Source organism: Sciurus vulgaris, assembly GCF_902686455.1.
Source record: "Sciurus vulgaris genome assembly, chromosome: 6".
Lineage (NCBI taxonomy): Eukaryota > Metazoa > Chordata > Mammalia > Rodentia > Sciuridae > Sciurus > Sciurus vulgaris.
This window is the reverse complement of record NC_136466.1, coordinates 128145478-128155540: the sequence shown is the minus strand read 5'-3', so window position 1 is coordinate 128155540 and position 10063 is coordinate 128145478.

The window sequence follows — 10063 nt, the reverse complement described above, 5'->3', positions numbered from 1 at the left end:
AACTGTGCTATCCATGGTGGTAGCCCTCTGTGCCTATTTAAATTTAAATTAATTAAAATTACATAACAGCAAAAATTCCATTTCTTTATCATGCTACCCACATGTCAAGTACTCAGTGGGCACTTATAGCTAGAGGCTGTCCTAGGGACAGCACCTTTATGGAACATTCCCAGCATTGCACTAAGTTCTACAGGACAGTGATGCATTAAAATCCAGTAAATAAAAAAATTAATACCTTTCCAGGTGAACACATTGTGGTAGAAATTGCAGCTCAACTTTTCTTACATTTGAAAACTTTCCACTTTAATATTTCCTACAATGAGAGTAACCCTCTTAAACTTAACATCTCTTTTCATTTCTCTGTCCCCTTCAGCTTTTGTTCCTATGAGAAACAAGTTCATAAAGTATAATAGATCAGGTAAATCCAAAAAATGAGTGAAGACTGTAAAAATTTTTATGAAGTCATGGTATATCTTGCAGGAATGGTGCACACCAGAGCCATCTGATAGTTTGCCTGATGCTTATTCATTTTCCTCCCCCTCCCCCTTTAAAAACATCAAACACGTGCAGGTTGGGGTGGTCAAGTAAGCATCCTGCCACACAAATATGGAGATCAGTTTTTGAAAATTCCCATCATGATCTGATTACCTTTAGCATCAAGCCCCTTCTTCCCATAATCTCCCAAATTTTATTACTCTGTTCCCCACCCCCAGACTCACCTCCAGCCTGGTGGTTCCTTAAATATGCTAAAAAGAGAACTGGAGGGGCTGGGTTGTGGCTCAGTGGTAGAGCACTTGCATAGCATGTGTGAGGCACTGGGTTCTATTCTCAGATCACATGGAAAAATAAATAAAGCAAAGTTATTATGTCCAATTATAACAATACCTTTTTAATTATATATGTATATATGTGTATATATATATATATATACATACACACACATACACACACACACACACATATATATATATATATTTTTTTTTTTTTTTTTTTTTTTTTTAAGAGAGAGAACTGGAGACTGTCAGGTATAAAGCCACCTTTCTCTCCCATTACAGGAATTTCCCACCTCCCAACCACTTGTCAATCTTCAATTCCCCCGTCTCTTCCATTACAGGAATTTCCGGCCTCGCCATCACCTGTCAGTCTGCGTTCTGCCCACCTCTTACTTTTCAGGAATTTCTGGCTTATGCTGCCGTCATCTTGCTGCCTCCCACGTTACAGTCCTAACATGTTATTGGTCCATCAGTCAGCCTGCAAGAATTCTCTTCCGCAATTGGTTCCTCCCAGCCCGCGAAATTCCAATATCTGGGAGAAGATATTGGAAGATATTGGATCTTCTCTTCTTTTCTTCCCTTCTTATCCCCCCAAGCAGATGTGAATCGTCCGCATAAAATAAAGTCCCTTGTGTGAGATCTCATGTCTGCGGAGCATTTTTCTGGGAGTTATCCACGAGCCACAACTGCCCCTAACAGAGAACATTCTCCTTCTCAGATTTTGAGTCCTGGATCTGCCACTTACCATGAGCCACCAGACCTCCAGCAAGCTACTTCACCTGTCTGAGCAATAGCTTCTCAAGTATACAAAATGTGGGATGCTGTTAAAAACACACTCTCCATAGGGATGCTGCGAAAGCCCAGGAGGATGACGGGTGTTGACAGTACCATGGGAATTGTAGAGTCCAACAGAAAGTCAAGTGGCTACCATCACCAGCTATTCTATGTTCTTGGCCACATGTGAGTCTCTGAAGGCCGCAGCACCTAGGAGTCACAGAGGAGAAACCAAATCCCAATATATAGAAAGGTTCATGAAAATCAGACTTGTTAACTCATTGTCAACTCTACGATGCGCTATCAACATTTTTCACCTTGTTTTAGAGACCAGGAATCAATGGCATCGAAATGCTTGCCTGAGACCACACAAGTCTTGGCCAGTCAGGGCCAGTGAACCTGCACTTTGAAATTCCTTATGAGAAATGTCCATAATCTAAGTATTAAGGTCATCTAATCTAAGAATTGTTTTCAAAACTCTATTCAATAAAAAGTAACACAACATGTATAGCTATCAAAATAAGCAAAGTCATAGCATCACAAGAAGGAACAGAGAAAAACTTTGATCCCAAGAGACTATTTTTAATTTATAGGCATTTAGTTTTGGTTTTCCACTTAAGCTTCACTACAATATTCTTTTCCAAGCAAGAGAAAAATAGCTTTCTTCTATCCCTTTTGTACCTAAATACCTCAGATTTGGTTCTAAGGAGAAGGATTTCCCTATTGAGGAAAGAATGATTCATTTTCAAGTTTGCAAAATGAATTTCCTGCCAAGACTTTACCAGCCAGAGCAGATCATGCAGTAAAATCTCAGACTAGGCTTCCAGCAAGCTCCTGCTGCTCCCTTCTACAGTTCTGAGACTTACATTGTCAGGGTGATGGTCAAGCCTTGACATCTTCATAGAGCCAAGTTCTCTGCTAAATAGCTGAATAGGACATTGCTCAGCAGTTTCTTTTTTCTAGTATAATGCTTCTCGTCTAGAAATAATAACCTTGCTATTCCTCAGTTTCTTCATCAGCAAGTTGCTTGTTTCACAAAGGACATTGCGATGACTGCATCCAATAGCCCATTTAAAGTGCTGGCATAGTGCATGGCACCTGGTGGATGTGCAATAAATAGACATCACTCTGATTACCAAGCTTCTACTGAACGGACAAGACCCAGCTAGCACAGGTATGGGAACAGTGATGAATTAGGTGGTCTCGTCTCAAGAGCTATTTATACGCTAGAAGGGGGGATGAAAAGCAAACAACCATAATCCAAAGAGGAATATGCCTAGTGCCCTAGAAGGTAGCAAATTTCTATGGAAACCCAAGGAAGGGGAGCGTGTTTGGGGGAGAGCTCCGATGGCTCATGGAGGAGGTGGCCTTTGGCTTTGTTTCTTAAAGGATCATAAAGATGTCTGTGATGCAAGTGAGGAAGAAAGGCATCTTAAGTAGATAAAATAGAAGGAGCAGAACATAGGAGGTAAAACGAGAGGATTTTAGGAAATAGGGTTTTGGGAATTTAAAGAGGGTGGTGCATGAGAGGGACTATGAGAGCTCAGACCAGAAGGGAGAGGCAAGGGCAGGTTGTCAAAGCCTGGAATGCCCTGCGCAGTTTAGACCTGTGACCTTGCATCGGACCTCTTGTTTTCCCTGTCGTGGCATTCATGGAAAATAACCATGTCCTTACAGGACACTGGGGCATTTGGATGGAACTGCCTTTGACTGTAGGGCACAGTCTGGAGCTGCCCCAAAGGTCAAGGGGTCATTATCTCAGCACATTTGTAACCCATTTGTGGCACACCTGGATCCCATTGAAGCCAGAATTGGGGACGGGCAGTTAGTGTAGAAATAGGGAATCGGTCAAATCGCGAAAATGGAGGCCATGAAAGCCATCTGCCTCTGGAAGTTGGAGACTGCCCCTGGAAGGATGGAATGGCAAGGATCTCCAGAGCCCATTGATCACTAAATTTACCTGCCCTTATCAAGGACTGCAAGAAAGGAGCTGCTAATTAATGCCCCCTGGGCCCTTGCCTGGCTGTATCACTTTGGCCCCTCCCCAGCCCCATTCACTTCTCACTTTATGCATCTCACCTGCAAAACCAGACCTAGTCAAGTAGGTAGGAAAGAGAGATAAGGGGAGGAGAGAACTGGAGAACAAAAGAGACCTGAACCTATAAAAGATGCAGGGTGCGCTCACTTCTTGGGATTCTAGAACATCAGCCATGATCCCCTTCTCTATCCTGGGAGAAGTCTGTATAACCTTTAAATAAAACCTGTTAATATGCTTGCCTTGGCGTGCTTCTCTAGTGTTCAAACTTCAACATTAGAGGGAGCAGACTTGTCACCGGTAAACAGCGTTATCACCATGGGTGGGAGGCAGAACCTCTGCTCTAATCAGTGGGGACCAGGAAGGCTTTTGAACTGGAATGTTTCAGCACAGAACATTTTAGTCAATTGTCAACATTCCAAACCATAAGTACACATGTAAACTGAAGTCCAGAAAGTGGTGGATGTCTACAGGGAAAAAGATATTTTGTTTAGTCTTCTATTTAGAAAGCTAATTGTTTAAATAAGGGTGCCTGACTTAATAATATATTTGAATACATAGAAGTAGCATTTATTTATATCCAATTTCCTGGTGGGAAATGTAGGGCTTATGAAATTAAAACATGTTCATAGCTGAATGGCCTAAATCAAATCATCACTTTTCCAGAATAAGAAAGTTACAGAAGTAAACTTGATAATTGTTTGTCCAAACTTCACTGCAAACTTTTGCTTAAGTTTGATTCTTTGGCTATAACATATAGTCTCAATTTTTTTGACATTTCTCTTTAGGAAATTTTAAATATGCACATAAAACTGAAAGTTATAAAAGAAAAAGGCTTTTACACAACCTGAAAGAAACATCCAAGCCTTGCTTTTTCAATCCTTCACATGTTGAGTAACTTACTGCCTGCCAAGGCGGTTCAAAGGTGTTCCAGAATCCCTATCGATATTCAGTAATTCCACCTCTTCTTTTTATCACCTTCCTTTGGCACCCCATGGGAAGGCCTGTCATAGACAATTTAATGAGCAAAAAATAGAAAGCAGAGTTGAACCCCAACATTAAAGCAAGCAGTCATATTTTTCTTTTGTCTGTATGTCATCTTTAGTGAATATAATGAAAACTAAATTAAAATATTTTTAATACAGAATAAAAAATACATATATGTCATGTTTTAGAAGTTGGGATTAAGGGAAGATAAATTCTTACTTAGGTAATGCTCTCCTTCATTCTTTTATCTCAAACATCAAAGATACTTGTAAATGGGCTTGAGCTGTTGAAAAAGACTTAACTATGAATTGTCAGATTATCTCAGCAAAAATATTAGATATACTAGATAAAATACAAAGTGTATGCATTATGTATGTATGATATGCATATATAAATATGCATAATAGAGATGTGCTAGAGGGAACTTCCACTGGCTCACAAAAGCCAGGTTATCTATTTCTTCCCAAATCCAGGTCCAGCAAGGTCAGGCAGATACCTGGGAATTATGCTTAGTGGAACAGTTAACCCTGGAAATCAGCAGAAAGCTGATTATTAGATGTTTAACTGCACACACTGAGTGTATGTATATGTATATACATATGTATACACATATGCTTTGAAGGTTAAGCAGGGTGATAGCAGATGATGTATGTATGATGTATTATGGTGATAGTTTTGCCTTCCCTAATATTAAGATTTCCTAGGTAAGATGTTCTCCTCATTATCAAGGAAACGACATGAGCAATGACAAGGAGGATGGCAGAGTGCAGCGTGTCTTCTGGGAACACGGAATCGTGGGCTGTGGCCAGGTTGGAAAGCACATGAGGAAGAGGGTAGGAAGTGGATCTGGAAAGGTTCCTGGGGACTGAAGGTAAACACTTTCAATCTTTGCTCAGAATTTTGTTAGTACTGGTGATCCATAGAAGACTTCTATAAGCAGCAAAAATATGTCATCTAATATGTGTTTTGTGGAAATGAAGAAGTCAATATCCATATCCAGTCCATATCAGAGATGGTGGAGGCTGAACCATGTCAGTAGCAGTGAGGGAGAGAAAGGCACAGAGTTGAGAGTGACTTTAACTTTCAATCAACAAGATTTCATATGGAAAAAAAGCAATAAGAAAAAAGAGAAACGTCATGGCGGAATGTAAGAGATGACTGGCTTTGAAAGGGAGATTAAAAACCAGTTTGGATGTAATTACATTCAAGGACTAATATGCATTGGGGATATTTGGACATCTAATAGATCACACAACTGTATGATCCTATTCTTTTGGGGGTTGAGGGGTACTGGGGATTGAACTCGACCACTGAGCCACATCCCCAGCCCTATTTTGTATTTTATTTAGGGTCTCACTAAGTTGCTTAGTACTTCACTTTTGCTGAGGCTGGCTTTGAACTCATGACTCTCCTGCCCTACCCTCCTGAGCCACTGGGATTTCAGGCCCACACCACAGCACTCGTCGTGATCCTATTCTTAACACCATAGTAGTTAATGCTAACATCTAAATCTATGCACCTAAAGATCTCAGGCAGGAGTTGATACTTTTTTGACAGTCTGGAGGGGCTGGGTGTTGGTCGTATTAGATACAGAAAATCAGAGCTAAATTTGTGGAATTCAAAAGAATTGTTTTGTTTCCTTCTGCTTTTTAAAATTGATGTACCATGAAATTCCAGGCAAATAAGAAAGGAAATGGAAACATGCAAAAGCTAGTGAATTTGTGACTGGAGGTTCCAGGAAGGCTTAAGACTACTGGTGTGTGAATCACTAGGAAGATTGAAAGGAGAGCAGGATGTAGTCGGGGAGCAAAACTGAAGTAGTGATTTCTGAAGGTAGTACAGGTTTGAGTGCTTATGGTCCAGAGTAGAGCACGGACTCACTGATAAAAGAGGAGAGAAGGCTTTGACAAGGTTCACGGGTACCTTTAAGTGCTTCCCCTCATAGCAGTGCTAAGAACTTCTCACTTTATGCTCTGGAACTTCCCGAACACTGTGAAGTTGGATACAGATGGCAACAAGCACAACCTGGAAGGGGAGTTTACCTCCAGGGAGCCTCCCTTGTAATGGGTACTGGAGTTAATGGGTACATGCTCCATTCTGTCACCTTCCAGGAGTACTTGTTCTGAAACACACTTCGTAAGATTTCTAACAAGACCAATGGAAGGAGCTCCAGTTGCTCCAAGCTGTGACCGTTTGATAATACCTTCTAATTTTGCTTTTTCCTCATTCTTGTTTTCTTCTCTCCTTCCCCCTACTCCTTGGAATCACTTCCCTAATAAATACCTGCATGCAAGACTTTACTGCACGTTCTGCTTTGGGGGAAACACAGGCTACTGCATAAATAATCACTTGTTTTTATGGTGGTAGTTTTGCCTTCCCTAATATTAAGATTTCCTAGGTAAGATGTTCTCTTCAATGAATGGCAGGACAAGTCGCTGAAACCAGTATTGCTGCTGCCAACTTAGCCCACAAAATATGAGTCACTGTCAACAATGCATTAAAAACTAAATCATCAAAGTGCACCTTCCTTCTTCCGTATGTGAGTGGACTTTTGAATTATAGTTATTATTACATATTAATTGTTCAAATTATTGGGTTTCACTGTTGCATTTCCATACATGCTCGTATTGTGCTTTGATTGTATGTACCCTCCCTACTACCCTCTCTTGACCTCTTCCCTCTTCTACTTCCAGGTCCTTTGTTTTATAAAGTTTCTGCATATGAGAGAGAAACTGTAGTCTACAACTTAGATATTTTACTAAATAAAATAAAGAACTAAAAAAATAAAGAAATTCATAGACTCTAAACACAAAGAAAGGACACATATTTGAGGAGGTAGAAAAGTTGATTACCCTGATTTTATCCTTATATATTTTATATGTATTGAATTATCACACTGTACGCCATAAGGGGCTAGGGATGTGGCTCAGTGGTAGCACGCTCACCTAGAACATGTGAGTCACTGGGATGGATCCTCAGCACCACATAAAAATAAAATAAAGGTGTTGTGTCCATTCACAACTAAAATATGCCTATTAAAAAAACTAATTTTTTTTAAAAAAATTAAGGTACAAGAATTATTTTCCAAATGTGTCAATTTGCTTTAAGGTATGACTTTTGAAAGCAGTTAGATCTGTCTTTTTGTCATCTAATCTAATAACTTCTATTTCTAATAGAGGAAGAGGGAATCCATTTGCACTTGTTATAATTACTAATATATTAAAATTTATTTCTCCAACTATCATTTTTTAAAAAATTTCTACAATAGAAGGCAGAAATAATAAAAAGGGATAGTAAAATTCCTTTATTCATTCTCCTTTTCTTCAGTAAGTTTTGAAGTTATTGGATATATTTCAATATTTTTGTGGTTACCCTTACGAATGTTTTAAAAACTAATTGAATTAGTCTAACTCCTTCAGAATAAATGAAAAGACCTGAACATGGTCTAACTATTCTTTTAACCTTATCACCTATTATAATATTGTTATGAAATTTAGTTTTATCTCTTTTAAACAAATGTACACAAACATACAATTAATGATCATTTTCATATAATTTTAATCAATTTATCAACTTAAAAAATTGATTTCTCTATTCCTAATTGTATTTTTAATTCCACTTATTCTTTGGATTTTCTTTGACTTTTGTTGAAGTAGATACAATTGTTTCACTGAGGACCTACAGATGGTTAACTCATTCCGTCTCCATTTTCATGTTTGATGATGTCATTAGTTTCCTCTCATTCTTGAATGATAATTCATCTGGGTATGAAGGCCTTGTTGATAGGCATTTTCCCTTTACAGTGAAAATATTATTCCAGCTTTTAGTGGTCTCTATTATTGTCAATAAGAAATAAGCTATCAGAATGCTGTCAAACCAGTAACTATTCCAAACCAATTGCTGTTCCTTTGAGTATAATCTGTCATTTGTCTTTGGAAACTTAAATATTTTTCTCTTTATCATATATATATATATATGATATATATTTTTATTTTTTTATTTTTACAGATTGCATTTTGATCATTGTACAAAAATGGGGCACATATTTCCATGTCTATGGTTGTATACAATGTAGATTTATACCATTTGTGTAATCACACATGTACCTAAAGTAATGATGTCTGTCTCATTCCACCATTTTTTATACCCCTGCTCCTTCCTCTCATTTCCCTCTACATAATCTGAAGTTCCTCCATTCTTCTCTCATCCTGGACCCACTCACCCCCATTTTATATCATCTTCCACTTATCAGGGAAAGCTTTCAGCCTTTGGTTTCTTTGGGGATTGGCTTAATTCACTTAGCATGATATTCTCCAATTCCATCGGTTTATCTGCAAATGTCATAATATTTTTCTTCTTTATGGCTGAATAATATTCAGTTATATATATATACACATATACACACACACATATGTATATATATATATATATATATATATATACATATATACACACACACACACACACACATCACAGTTTCTTTATCCATTCATCTGTTGAAGGGCATCTAGGTTGGTTCCACAATCTAGCTATTGTGAATTGAGCTGCTATACACATTGATGTGACTGTGTTACTGTGGTATGCTAATTTTTTTTTTTTTTTTTTTTGGTACCGGGAATTGAGCCCAGGAGGACTTAACCACTGAGCCACATCCCCAGTCCTTTTATTTTTATTTTTGATTTTGATACAGAATCTCTCACTAGGTTGCTTATGGTCTCACTAGATGGGTGAGGCTGGCTTAAAACCTATGATCCTCCTGCTTCAGCCTCCTGAGTCTCAGGGATTACAGGGCTGTACTACATCACCGTACTATCTCTAATATTCTAATATTCTGTAGTTTCACCATGATGTATCTAAATGTAAGTCTACATAGTTCTATTTTTACCTGAAGTATATTTTTAATCTGAGAGCTCATATCTTTTGGATTCAGATTTTAACTATTTACTGCTTCTCTGTATTCCTGTTTAATCTCTTCTAGCATGCCAACAAAGGAAAGATTGAAAGTCTTTCATGTGACTCTCCATTGCTTATTAAGGTTTTTGTCTTCCTGTGCTTCACTATGGCTGAATTTCCAAGAATCATTTCAAGAATAATTCTGCTTCTGTATCCAGGCTAGGGTTTACCCCATATTCTGAATATTTTATATTTCCAAAATTTTAACCAATTATCTGTCATAATTTTCTCTTCTTAGCACATTTCTTTCTCTTTGCATGCATGTGTATATTTCTGCATAAAAATTTAAGCCTATTTCAGGGTCCTTGACTTCTACAAAATTAATTCTATTTTTAGAAAGTTTGTGTTCCAATTGTTGATTTCAATTGGATAATTTTGGTTGTTGATTGACTTTCTTTACAGGCATTTGGAATTCTGATATGCAGCCACACCATATCTTTCAGTGAAAATTTTGGGATCATGTTTTTGTGATTTGTTTTGTTTTGTCTTCTCTTTCTCTTCCTCCTCTAAGTAACACTACCTAGTGATGATTTTGTACTTG